We start from the raw sequence: 14977 nt of genomic DNA, 5'->3' as shown, positions 1-14977 counted from the left end.
GAATATCCTCTCTGTCCAAGATCTCCCGCACTTGTACTCTTCGATGCGGTCTCGAATTGTCAGCCATAAAATTTAAGTCAAGGCAGAATGTGCCTCTTCCACAGATACCAATGGGGATGGCGTACAGTTAACAATAACGTTGACCTGTGACAGTATTGTGTTCTATGATTAGGAGGTCAGTATGTCCATGCAACGTTATACCTCGCCGCACTATGACACCTGGAACACCCAAACGATCATGTTTTACAATGATGGGCCTTCTGCTACGGCGAGAGATGGGAACACACAATCCACCAGGGTGGATTGTCGAATATGGTAGTTCCGGTGGTCCAGGTGTTAAGGAGTGGTAAGGCAACATTTTATCTGGTTTTCTGACAATATGCCACTGTAGTTAAAGTATGCCGTGCATGGCAAAGTGGTGCTACTCAGAACAGGCATGGAGGAAACTCTGGTCCACCATGGGCCGTAGTCGACATGGGCGAACGACGGCTGTGGAGATGTGTAGAAACGAATAGACGTGTAACTACTGAGCAACTGAACGCTCATAAGAACCAAGGGGCTACTAATAGGGACTCTTCAAAGACAGTTCAGCCTAAAAATAAAGATAGTACCTTACACCCCTGCCTTCTTCTCGCCAGCTTGGAGGTGAAGGCTAAAGTTTGAGTGTATATGTCTCTACTTTCGAGTGGTACTGCGAAATTTTTTCCCAACAGGCTACCACCAGCTTACTGATATCGTCAGATTTTAAGCTGTATCGCGATTTTAGGCCGTCATTGTGTAGCGCTACGCAAGTAGCTGTGTAATTGGGCCCTATCTTTATGATTAATTATGTAATTAGGACCTATATTCATTTCATTTTACGGGACAAAATAAATAAAGCGCAGTAACCTAACTATCCTCTCCTGCAGCTTGACAGTTTCCGTGTGTTGAAGGTGCACTTGGGCGTTCCATCCAGTTTAACCAGGGTTCGAATCCCGGAGAAGACACCGCCATTTTTAATCTGCCGTCAATCGCAAGCACCTCTGGTGGTATAATTGTCTTAGGGGGGTGCCCTTGGCCTTTCCGTCCAGAGGGACGAGTGTTTCATTCCCAGAAAGGGCACTGCCATTTTGAATTTCCCTCGAATTCCCAGGTGGGGGGTAGGGTTCGACTTCGGCTCAGCCCTGAGACATAGAAATTGTACCAAAATTCACAATTCCCGCCAACATTCGGAATCTCCGCCAAAAATTCGAAATTCCCGCCATTAGGGTAGGCTGGGGGAGGGAGGTAGGGCACAGCTGCAGGCTGAGAAAAACAAGTAACGTCATCATGGGCGGGGATGGGTGTGGTTGGGGAGAGGGGAGGAATTAATTGATCAATGTAACTATTTTGCATATCAATTTGAGATCAAAGTTGGGATGATGGCTCTATCTCCCTGCTACTGCCGAATACTTGAATACAATTTAATTTCCAACTGGCAAACAAATGAAGCATGGCACTTTAGCAAACCTTTAAACATAATAATTTTAACACAGTTGTTATGTACAAGACTTCTTCCATAATCATCCAAAGCCAAAGAGCCAATCCGTTATTCGTCGTCAGAGCAATATTACAAATAGGTTTACTGCATTGGGCAGCTTCCTATCACCATCAGTTGGTCGAACCAGGCCATGTGGACCGCCATAAACAACTTGAATTGCTTTCTCAATAACGTGGAAGCAAAAGCGACCAATTGCAGAATCCGAGGAGTTGCGCACTAAAACACATTAAGTTTATAACATTACTAAGGATCAGTAGGTAGCCACACCGAAAGTTTATGTTACTTTCAGGGGTGCTTGGCATATCAGCATTGACACAAGATTAAGCTCTGTTATCTGATAAGAATTAAATCTGAATGTACCAAGTTACTGCCAATCTGCACTAATAAGGTTCAACGAATGTAATTACAGAATCACGACATGGCAATGGCGCGTTTACACTTGTTAATACTAACAGACTAGCCCATGTAATTCAGCGGACCAAGCTGTACCATAAAGCCACATGCAAACGTTTACTTGAGCCTACTACAGTTGTGATGCTTTTAGCCAGCGTACACAGTTCCAAGCACTCAGCTCGATTCATGAGAAACATTCAGAATCAACTTGTGATCCAACTCGCCTATTGAGCGCCACAGCTCAGCTTCCTTGCAGGAGCTTTCGTTTACAAGGAGATGTGTAACTGAACGACATGAAATTTTGAACAAAGGACGGTCCAACACCGGTGTTATACTTTAACGAAAAGATAAGGGCAAACCAAACGTATTCCAAACTTCGGGGTATGAGCAGCACAAGCGGTTATGTGTAGCCCTACATAACAACAATTATTCTGCTGGCCATGTTTGTTCGTAAGCACAAGAAAAATGCCTGATCTGCTGAGGCTTTCAGCGATCTGAAGAATATGTCCAGAGGACCAGCACTGCATGACCCTGCTAAAGATAATCTAATTAGTTTTATCCAAACAAGTGTTACGTATCTCAGAGCTACTTAATGAACGTCAGAAGCTGATGAAAACCGTACAAAAGTACAGTAAAAGTCATCAGAGATTATGAAAATTATAACTGATGTCAAACGTGTTCTGTAGTAGTAGTGGTAGTAGAGGGGTTTTGGGCGCACGACAGCAAGGTCTTCAGCGCCCGTTCAGTAACTTAGTGAGGCGGGTGTTAAGAAAAATCCCAGAACAGGAATATAAAACGAAACAGAAAACATGGATAGCAATCGTAGAAAAACATGTGCTCACCCACGCCAAAGCGTGGGATGAAGCAGGGTGTCAGTGGTAAAACATGGACAACACAGGAAGAAAGTGTTAAAGATGGATAAAACAATGTAGCAGATGGAAGTGGCTGGCTGACCGCAAGGAAAAAAGGGGAGGAGTCAGCCACTCTGCAATACACTAAAACTTCCAGCCTAAAAGTTTAGGCCAGAGTACAGACACATCACAAAACTTAAAAACCCTAGACACACACGTCTCATCATTAGCTAAAACAGAAGGCAGATCCCCATCAACTTGTGCTTCTGCCCATGCATCACGGTATAAAATGCGGTCTGTTAAAATGTGCCGAACAGAGATGTGCACACCACAAGCATCACAAAACGGAGGATCCTCCCGCCGTAATAAAAAGCTATGTGTGAGAAGACAGTGCCCGATCCGAAGACGTCTGAGGGCCATCTCCTCCCGCCTGAGCAACCGGCAGGAGGAACGCCACGGCCGAGTGGTTGACTTTATCAACCACAGTTTATTGGCCGTCACCGCCAGCCATTCGTCCTCCCACAACTCCATGCACTTCCTGTGGAGTGCAGCGATGACTAACTGCAAGGGAATAGGACACTGGACCACATTCTGCTCTCTGCAGGCCTCCTTGGCAGCCCGATCGGCCTGTTCATTGCCCCATATGCCGACATGACCAGGCACCCAACAGAAGGATACTTCTGTACCCCGCCGTTGGAGCAAGTAGAATTGGTCATGTATCAGCTGGACCATCTCCTCAGTCGGGTACAGGTTATGCAGTGATTGTAAGGCAGTAAGAGAATCGTAGCAGAGAAGAAATCGATCGCCCCGAACACGATTCATCAGCTCCAGTGCCTTCAGGATCGCGTGGAGCTCCGCTGAGAAAACGGTATATTCAGCAGGGAGCCGAATCTGGGTAACTTGATCAGGGAACAGTACAGAACAGCCAAGGAAATTCTCCTATTTGGAGCCATCAGTGTAAACGACAGTGAAACCGTGATGCAAATCTAAAATGTTAAAAACAGAGATTGGAATGTAAAATCTGGTGTGCGATCTTTCTTAAAATTAGTCAAATCTAAAATAAGTTTGGGTCTCCGGAGGAGCCAAGGTGGAGATCTTCTCCAACCGTGACGCAAAACACGAAGACCAGCCATAGACATCGCAGCGAGGCAATCGTGTGCGCCAATCCCACAGGGCAGCGTCGCACGTTGCCGGTTATGAAATAACTGTGCCAGAGAAGACTGAGCAACAGTATGGTATGCAGGTGTGTATGGTGTGGACAAAGTTTTATAGGCGTGGAGCACTGTAAGTAGCCGTTGCCGCGTATGAAGTGGCGGTTCACTATACTCTTCTTAGAGGCTCGGTTTGGCGCTACTTCGGAATGCCCCAGTGGCCAACCGAAGCCCTTCATAGTGCACAACGTCCAACATCTTTAAGTAAGAGGGCGTCGCAGACCCATACACCGTGCACCCATAATCGATCCGAGATCTCACAAACGCCCTGTAAAACTGGAGCAGACAAGTCCTGTCAGCTCCCCATGTACTGTGGCTAAGACATTTTAAAATACTTAAAGCCTTAAGTAACCGCCGTTTCAGGTCTTTAAGATGAGGTAACCACGTGAGCTTCGAGTCAAAAATGAGGCCCAGAAACCTCACCGTGTCTTTAAAAGTAAGAATAGTGTCCCTCATCCGGAACTCAGGAAAGGTTAAAATCGAACGAGAACGGTTAAAAAGAACACATACAGACTTCTCGGTGGAAAACTTAAAACCACTCTTCCGCGCCCAGTCATCCAAACGCCTAATCGTAAGTTGCAACTGACGAGTTGTCGTTGCAAGGCTTGAAGAAGAGCAAAACAAAGAGAAATCATCCACAAACAAAGAACACTGGACAGGACGTTTCACTATGGACGTAATGCTATTAATAGCGATGGCAAAGAGAGTCACACTTAAAACGCTACCCTGAGGGACACCGTTCTCCTGCTCAAAGCGATCAGACACGACGTCACCAATTCGGTATCGAAAATATCATGGCGAGAGGAAAGACTGAATGAAAAGAGGAAGACAACCACGAAAACCCCATTCGATGAGCTGCTCCAGGATGAGACGCCTACAAGTAGTATCGTAGGCCTTCTCAACGTCGAAAAATACACCTAGAAGGTGATGACGGCGTACGAAAGCTTGTTGTATAGCCACCTCCAGGAGGGCAAGGTTATCGAAGGTGGAACGAAACCTCCTGAACCCACACTGAAAGCGACTACGGAGTTGCCAGGATTCTAACATCCAGACAAGGCTGCGGTTGACCATCCGCTCCAAGGTCTTCCCTATGCAACTAGTTATGTGTAAGCATAGACTAGCTTTCAGACTTCATGACGAAACGGGAGATTCCTTGTATCTGGGGAATTTCAGAGACATTTTTAAAGGTTTGCTAAAGAGAAATGACGAATTGAAACCACTATTGAAGAAAACGGGCTGTTTCCGGGGATCTTCAGAAACTATATAGAAGGAACTGATCGAATGTGTAAACTAGACAATTTGTGAGTATACACGTTCAAGTTTAGATAAAACCCCATTTTATGCGTGCATTTTGAATGGAGCAGGAGACGTTTTGGACGTCACAATGCTCTATTGTGCAGTTGGTGGACTGCAAACACGACATTTAAAAACATTTTCTTGGTTTTCATACTGTTAGTCAAGCTGATTTATTCACTGTCTTGAGTGGCTTCTTTCAGAATTATGATCTCAAGAAAAAGCTGGTGGCCCAAAACTGTCATGGTGTTTCAGTCTGGCAGGAGAATTAAATGGCCTGCAAGGTACGATCATGGAATTCTACCCCAAGCTCTTTTTACTCACTGTTCTGCACATGGTTCGAATTTAGTTGTGCAGCAGACCTGTACTTGTATAAAAGCATATTTTTAAAGCATATTTTGTCTACACGCTTTCAGGCATTCCAGGGAATATTACTGAAATCAGTGAAACGAGATCGAATTTTAACTCTAGAATAATATCTGCCCTTCATGAAAACCGTCCGGGACCATAAAATAAAAGCCTCCTACACGCCGACTGTTTTCTTCTTTTCTCTGTTTTTAAAGCATATTTTTAAAGACTGAATTGCTTTTTAACACTGTTTAGAAAAGACCATTGATGCACAGTTTTGCAACAATGCTATCTCAGAATGCACAGCTTACACAAAAAACTAGGGAAATGGAGATAAATTTATCGGCTTTTTAAATTCCACGAAACGCTCGACTAACTAGAAACCTGAAGCTTCCATGCATAGAGCTGAAACGATGGATGGATACATTGCCAATCTATTAATGTCAAAATACAAGCAGAGGTATTGGATCATATTGTAACACAAGTGAAAACAAGATTTTCACATTGTGATAAACTGCTGTGCCTTAAATTAGACTTTACTACTTAGTTCGCCACTTATTCTCAGCATTTCCCTGTAGATACAGGGGATTCATTATTACAGTCCTGTGGAGCGTGCTTCATTCGCTCGCACTTGCCTGTATAACTGGAGACATTAGTGTTGTCTTGTCAGCATACAGAAGCATTTCACTGTGTCAATCTGGGAGACATAATCAAAAGCATCACAAAATGAAGCGGGATAAATTTTTCCAGATGTTTTCAATCTGTTTCATCTAATTGTTATCATTCCTGCGACAAGTGCGTTAGTTGAAGTGAGTTTTTCTTGCCATTAGCGCGTAAAACGTGTTGCAGGACCAGTATGGCTCAGGATCCGTTATCAGCTCTTGCTCGTACCTCAATAGAAAAATCAATAGTGCGAATACCTGAAAGCCGAGAAGCATCGTATGACAGTGCCATCGAAAGATGCGGGAAGGACGAAGATCGTCGAGATAAATTGTTTCACGAATAACAGCACTCAAACACTCAGTTTACCAGTTCGTTTCTAAATAAAAGTGAATGTCACTATTATTACTATTATTAGTAATATACTAGTAGTAGCGGTGGCACTAGTCGTCAGGAAAGTTAGGCACACGTACGGTGGAAGGGGAGGAAAGAGGGTTTTCCAGTATGTTTCCTGGCCTCCCCAGAATTTAGGCCCATGAGTCGCCATCGAACCAACGAAAGCTCCGGTATCTGTAACATCTGTTTCTTTAGCATTCCTAGTCCCAGGAAAGTTATCAACAACTTCCTTGGCGTAAACGTTAGTACATGTTGAAATAATGGGTATTATATTTTCATCCACATATAACTTTGTAAAGTCTATTTCTGTCCTTGTTATACAAATGTCATGTTTGGGTCCAGGCAAATACATAATAATAATACAAGGTCTTTTTATAACATTGGCACGAACTTTTTCTCGATTTAGCTATTCCATCTTTTCCTAAAAGAAATTCGTCCTGGGAGTTATTTCATCCTGTGTTTCATATTCATCGTTATCTCACAATTCTTGTTATGTTCCTGAATCAAAACCAATTTCACGTAGACATTCCACTTGTTCTGAGTCAATAATATCACTGTCAGGATCTTCATCACTCAGTTCGTGGAACCATATGAGCTATACATCAAGATCTCTGCTAAACTCTGTCCTAGATTTTTTTTTACCTTTATCAGTTATTTCACAAACTAAAAGTACACAGGATATTTACTATTCGTCATAAGTATTCCAGGTAAAATTCTAATCTATTGTAATTAGATTCGATACGACTAAAATTACGCACTGAAATTTGGACTGAGTCTAGGAAATTAGCAAAGTAACATACACCTACTTTGATTCAGATTGTAGCGGCAGTGTTCTCGCGGATGACCAGTATCCTACATCGCTTTACTAATGTTTCATGAACAAAGTGGTCTTGTATAAATGCAAGCCAGTGGTGGTTGAATCTAATGCATGGAGAGTAAACGGAAAGGTACTGAAAATGGCGCGTATTTAATCTAGCAAGTCAGAAAAAAAATCATGTCGTTGAGAAGTGTCATCTACGCGAAAAACGAAGGTTTCTTTTTAATTTCTTTATTTTGACTTTGGATTACAAGGACCATACAGAAAACAATGGTTATAACATGCCAAGGAAACATAATCACAAAAAAGGAGAATAGCAAAAAATTACAAAGTTACCGTACAAACACACTCTTACAGTAAAATAAAAACGCAAATACACAGCCGGCAGCAGCGAAAACAATCACATTGGAAAAGAGTTACAGACAGCACTACAGAGCAACATTATGACAAACATATGCTTTTATAGTGAAAGTAAGACGTGAAAGGGCAAACACCGTACATCATCCAATACGTACAACAGCCGAAGAACAAAATTGTACATAACATCATATAACAAACTGAGAATTGTTGCGCACAGACAAACGTACTTAAAAGAAAATCCCAAAATGACGAACAAAATACAATCAATGGTATGTAGAGTAGTGCTAGCAGAACAGTGTCATAAAATGCACAAGAAAGAAACAATGAAAAATAGAGGTTTATACAGAAAAGTACGCAGCCAATTACCATCCAGGCTTACGCCATGTGAAAATGAAGACATCGGCAGCTCATTAATTTGGATGCTGGTGGCTTTCTAATAGTCTGTGAGCAAGATATATTTATTAAAACGCTGGTGTAAAACAAAAAAAATGGTATGGAGGCGGTAACCTCTCGCTACCAAGTTCTTATACAAGTTTGGTTGTGGAGTCCTGTACTTGGAACTTGCCAATACGATGTGGCTAAGATCCACTATTGGCATTGTTTCTTATCGCAGTGTCCAGACGTGGTAAGCTTCAACCGAAATAGGTGCGCGGGGTAACAATCTTGTCCCAGCCTCATGTGACTGATGTAAATAACATGACATCTACGAAGCTTTTAAGAGGAAAACCATGGTCGAAAACAGACGTTCGGTTGAATGGCCACCAGATGGTCGCCTTTAGACTGCTGAGAAACATGCCATTTACAGTTCCAAGCCTTATAAGCGCCTTCCGTATCGTCGATGTGAGATCTGTATAAGGGGCTGGCGTTGGACGTAACTGGCCTTCTGTAATACTCCTCTTGGCAAGGCAGTCAGCAATTTCGAAATGAAGAATGCCATGATATCCCTTAATCCAGAGTAATCGAACGGCAATGCCCAAGATCTGCGCGTCTGTTGCCGCCAAGACGTCCAGAACATACCTATTGGTCTGTGTATCGAACGCCGGACGTTTCAAATTCTGCAGCAGAATTTGAGAGTCTGTAAGTATTAGAACGGACATGAATGTCCGGTTACCATAATGGATAGGTTTCCTGATGGCCAGTAGCTCCACTGTGTAGACAGAAGATGGGCGTGGAAGCGCATTAGAAGGGCAAAAGAAGGCGTGTCCCACACCTGACTCAGGCTTAGAACCGTCTGTACAACTGTGAGCGTAATGCGGCCATGGTACGCTGAGAAAATGCTCCAGGTCGCGAGTGATGTTGGTCTCCGTTCGTAAATCGGATAACAGTTATGCCACTGTGGTTGGGGTGGAGAATAGACTAAATGAAAAACGCAAACAGGGGAGATTTGCGACCTGTAGAATCAGTGGAGAGAGATGATGCCATTTCTTCTAGCTGCGAATTAGTAAAGGGATTCTGGTCATTCGTCGTGCAGAGGCACAACCAGACATCAAAGGTCCACCGAGGAGAAAAATATCAGACATCTGCCGTCTTACAGACAACGGCGTGACGGATGCTTCCACTAACAAGCTGTTGGATGACGTTGATTTAATGACTCTGAAGGCAAGACGAATCGCCCTGTAATGGATGACATCGAGTCCGCGCGAAGTTGATTGCATTGCAATGCTGTAGACAGTGCTACCATAATTCAAGACAGACCTGATCAAAACCTTATACAAAGCCAAGAGCATAATCGGTTCCGCTTCCCACCATACTCGGGCAAGCATACGCAAGATATTCACAGTGTTACCCACCCTGTCGATAAGGTTCGCAACATATCACGTTCACGTGAGCTTTCGTCGAAGTAGGCGCCGAGGAAATTAGCATGCGCCCGAGCAGGAAATTGGTACAGGCCAAGATGAATTTCGGATAAGCAGTTATTACGCCGTCACAACAACTGATTAGTCACGAGACAAAGTGAGCCAGTTTTCGAACTCCCTTGAGGTCAACATTTCACATGCGTCGATAAGCCACAGGCGCGTCACCCAAAAGCACGACTAGTGAGGGTATGTACAGACATCGTCTGCATACTGAAGAGCTTTGAAGACTGGGCTGAACGAAATCTTTAGGCCGGCAAGTACCATTGTAAGCGAAACTTGAAGAGACGTTCAAATGTCTTACACATGCTGGATAAAACGATGTCGCTTGACCAGGGTCTTTCCCAGGCTTTAGGGCAGGCACAAATATCTGAATCTTCAAGTAATCGGGAACGTTCACATCCCTCCAGATGTCATTAAATACATTCACAAGACTACTTTTGTATCGTCACAAGAATCGAGAACATGGAGTAATGCATCTGGTGGTAACTGGGCAACGTATCTGATGAGGACGTCAGGGCCTTGTGGAGATCGGCGGGAGAGAAACGCGTGGATAATCCATCTCGTAGATTGTCAATGCCACCTGTCATCGCGAGATCGATCTGTTCCAGTATGGGAGTTGGAGGTGCGACAATAGCGACAAACTCGTCTCTTCAGATCTGCATCCACTTAGGAGCTACCAGTTTCCGTTTGAGCGAGTTCACCATCGACCAAGTACGACCCAAAGGAGTGTGCACAGATAGTTGTTCATAGAACTTCTTCCAATGTTCTATTTTGCGGACCATGAGAGAGCACTTAGTGGACGCATCCATTCGTTTGTAGGCAACATAGCTCTCCCAAGTGGCATACCGCTTAAGACGATTGCAAGGCAGTCGCCATTGCCCCACCCGACGCGTTCATTCTGGGTGCCACCAGAGAACCGGGGATTAGCTGGTACTAGTCGTCATTCTCTTCCGCGATGTAGAATGCGATGCCAATGCATTGATGCTATCCCTAAATATAATGTACCTTGTTCGAGAGGACGCCACGGTGGGAAGTGATGACAGTTGGGCATCCATTAGTGCGCCATACCATGACCAATCTGCCTGTATAGCGTTCCATTTATGAGATGGCCTACAGGTCGTGATAAGCGTTGCTGTGAGAGTCGATATAAGAAGAGCATTGTGGTTGGATCCACAGGACAGGGAAGAGTAGTCCATGACCACACATACAGAGCCAAATCGACGGCTGAAGGTTTCTGTTCAGGTAACAAAAGTAACGCAGGGGATCCAACAATGAGGAACTTGTCGAGAATCTCAAGATCCCATCACCCAACCTGTGATTATAGGCACAGCCTCACTGTCTGTTGTGCACGTTAAAATCCCTAAAAAATAAGAGTGGAGGTTCCAACAGCCAAACCACGGAGTTCCTTTCTTCAAGGGGAACGTAAGACCTGGGCCAGCTGTAAAGAGCCACGATGGTTAGGCGACCGATTGGAGCACACAGCCTTGTCGATGTAGCTTGAAAACTGTTCGATAGCCTCGCAGTATATCTGCATTGGGGTGGGATACAATTCATTATTAATGAAACTGGCACCACCTCGTCGATCGTCTTCTCTCTTGTGGAGATAAACCTGGTATCCTCGAAAGCAGACAACAGAACCCTTTTGAAACCAAGTCTCTGAGATGGCAGCCACTGCACTTCTACAGAAGGCACGAAAGTTCCAACTGAGTTCAGTCAAGGCCAGAGTAGGGAATTAACATTTCAGGTCCAGCACGGAGAAAATGCCATTGCAGATGCTGCTTGGTAAAGTACCATTGTGCATTAAGCCACAGTAAGTGTTGAGTCTAGATGTTGCTCACTCCAACTCGTGTATGCTATGACCATTGAATATCAAAAGGTAGATACCAACCTACTCTCACATTGAGTACATGGGAGTGGATTCATTGGTTCAAAAAATAAATTTGTTCTCCACCAACTCAGTGCATCGACCAGCTATGGCAAAATAGATTAATCATTCTTTCCTGCGATAAAAAGTTTCCATGTGTAGAGATAACAATTTTAATAATCATCATTGCAATATGTCCAAGACTTACATATTTTGTTATTGAGTGTAAAAAGTAATTGAACATGATTGTTGTTTATCACTTGACTCCTGAAAGCAACAGTTGATAATTTATGCGTAGGATAAAAAAGGGAATAGCTCTTTTGTATTTCTAGAATAGACCCCAAACTTTCACTTTTATTAATTCAGGCCGTCTAGGTACATGACAACAGCATTTCTAGTGATTTTTGTTACGATCCACACCTGATATTAGCTGCCTTACAGGGCCAGGGTCTTATTTATTTAGAATGTCTGTTTGACACCCTGGGCTTGAGAACGCAGTTCAGATGATTTGTCCATTTTCGCACCAAGCGGTAAGCTAGGTTTTGCACTCATTAATACACTCACTGTGCGGATACAAAGGTCGGATGTACAACAAACGCCTCAAAGTGATTTGCGGAACACTGCCAAACCATGAAGGATGGATTGCTGGTATCACTATACGACAACGAAACTACAGGTTTTCCTGTAAAGAGGTAAAACTCCAAGGCCATATCAGCAGTGAGGGTATGCATGTGGGGGTGGAGAAACTGGAAGCCACCCACCAGTTTCCCACTCCTAGAATCGAGCGGCAGTTGACGGTGTACTTAGGCTTGACGGGATTTTTATGCAAGTATGTGGGAAATTCTGTCCACCTGACTGGATTACTAAAGAAGAAAGTTCCCTCCTCCTGAGGAGCACGAACTCGAGTTCCGCTATATTAAGAACTTACTTCTAAAGAACATTTTGCTCCACCACCCCTATTTTAGCAGAGAATTCGTCCCCGCCACAGACAGTTCTTATTGCGCCATCGGTGCGGACTTACATCAAAGCGTATCGCGATGGGGAAAATAAAAGAACATCGGGTGATTTGTTTCGCCAGCTGCGTGTTGATTAATTGGGAGCGAATGAGAAGGAACTATTAGATATTGTCTGGAGTATACACAGGTTCCTGCAGTAACATCTCGTTCATCAAGTAATGGTTGTGGCCGATCACCAGGCTCGTAAGTTCCTGAATAGCTGTCAGCATCTCATACAAGGCTCTTGTGCTGGACAGGAATTCCAGTACATTGTCCAGTATGTGCTGGCGAAGACAACCTAGTACCAGACGTGCTGTCCCTTCAGCCACTTGGGATGCCCAACGTAGATCTGCACCATCTAGAGAGTAAGGAAAGAGATGCACTCGTACATTTGATAACTAATGTAGAGGGTGACACAGAGGTGCCTCAGAAATTCCGAGACATAGCTCCCCATCAGCATCTCTAACCTAAACTACAGCGAATCACGTCTCGTCTCGTCTCGTCTCGCTTAGTTCTCGGACATCCTCTGTCCGGAGATGATGGAGGCTAAGCAGCGGTGCTGCTGTTCCTCCTTTCTCCTCTGTGTTGTGGTGTGGATGGCCTCACGATTTGAAAGGGCCTCTGGCTACCCCGCTGAATTTAAAGCAGCGAAGTAGTTGGTGGCTGGCATGTCCTCTGGGGCAGGTTTACGCCTGCCGGAGCGCCACTCCTCTTTCACCCACTTCTCTGCGACCTGGTAGATGTGTTCCCAGTCGGAGGGGGTGAAGATGGGGCGGCTGTTGAGCAGTATTAGCTCCTTCCTTGTTACCACCTCACGCAACATGCCTCGCGTGTGGCGAAGATCGCACGGTTGGTGAGGCAGTGATGGTTTTGCGTGTGCCGGCGTGAAGGGGTACGGGTTGTCCCCATGAGGATACGACCCGTCCTTCAGCGACGCCACGATCTTTTTCAGGAAGGGCTGCACGCTCCGCTCGTCTATACACATTACAAAGTGTTGGACAGAGAGCTGCATGTCCGAAAACGCCAAAAGTGAGCTCTAGAAATTGTGCATATTGTGCATTCCACAGCAAATGCAGGCCGGCCTAATAAGGTGGACCCACCTGCTATTCGGACATAAACGCGCTTCTAAACGTGTTGCCATTCTTAAGCAGGATGGTATGCATCACAGTAAAGCAGCTGCCGATATGTCCTGGGCCAAAATGTCAAACCCACCAGGGAGAGAATTACAGGTTTCATGGCACATATTCCTGTTTCGCCTCCAGACGAGATAGTATTCGTTGACGTCATGGGCAGTCCCCCCATTGGAAGAGGAGGAGCAAGATTTATATTTGCCGTCTTAATTGTACTCAATAAGTACATAAAGTTATACGCAGTAAGGGCGACGTCTGCAGTAGTGTAGATTAGATGTTTCCGGCGATTTGCAGACGTTTTCATGAGCCCACAAAGTAGTGCTTTGGAATACCGGTCCTCAGTTCACTTCCCGAGCCTGGATCTCTGAAATGTACCAGCGAGTAGTAACCCACAGAGCGTCGTTTTTCATGAGTTGGAAAAGTTGCTCGCATCCAAAGTTTCCAATGACACACTGAATGCGTCGAGTAACTCAATAGCTCAGATAGAAGACAAATAATAAACTAGTCTATGATACTGCTGGCTATTCCCAGTGGAACTGATGTCAGGGGAGAGAGTAGTGATGCAGCAAACCTACCACCTCCTCCGGTGGAAGATGTAGAAGTTAAGCGGAATAGAATCAGCAAAAAGGGGGTGATTACAAGGGAACGATATGACCTGACTGTGAAGATGCCCACAATTAAGGAGAGATACCTAATTTTGGTTCGGAACCATCTGCGATCAGAGAAGAAAATACCCAAGTTTTATTTATTCTCTGACGATCCATTTGAAGTGAAAATGTATGGAGTGAAGCCGGCTGCTGTCGCCGAGTGGTTCCAGGCGCTTCAGTCTGGAACCGCGCCACCGCTACAGTCGCAAGTTCGAATCCTGCATCGGGCATGGTTGTGTGTGATGTCCTTAGGTTAGTGACGTTTAAGAACTTCTAAGTTCTAGGGGACTGACGACCTCAGATGTTAAGTCCCATAGTGCTCAGAGCCATTTTAACCATTTGTATTGACAGATCACTCATACCTCATAGTAAGCCCTGAAACAATAGAGCGAGGTGGCGCAGTGGCTAGCACACTGGACTCGCATTCGGGAGGACGACGGTTCAATCCCGCGTCCGGCCGTTTTGATTTAGGTTTTCCGTGATTTCCCTAAATCGCTCCAGGCAAATGCCGGGATGGTTCCTTTGAAAGGGCACGGCCGACTTCCTTCCCCGTCCTTCCCTAATCCGGTGAGACCGATGACCTCGCTGTCTGGTCTTCCCCAAACAACCCCCCGCTCCCCCTCCCTGAAACGAATGC

Source organism: Schistocerca gregaria, chromosome 6 (genome assembly GCF_023897955.1).
Source record: "Schistocerca gregaria isolate iqSchGreg1 chromosome 6, iqSchGreg1.2, whole genome shotgun sequence".
Taxonomy (NCBI): domain Eukaryota; kingdom Metazoa; phylum Arthropoda; class Insecta; order Orthoptera; family Acrididae; genus Schistocerca; species Schistocerca gregaria.
The sequence above is the reverse complement of the archived record's forward strand: the minus strand, read 5'-3'. Positions refer to the sequence as shown.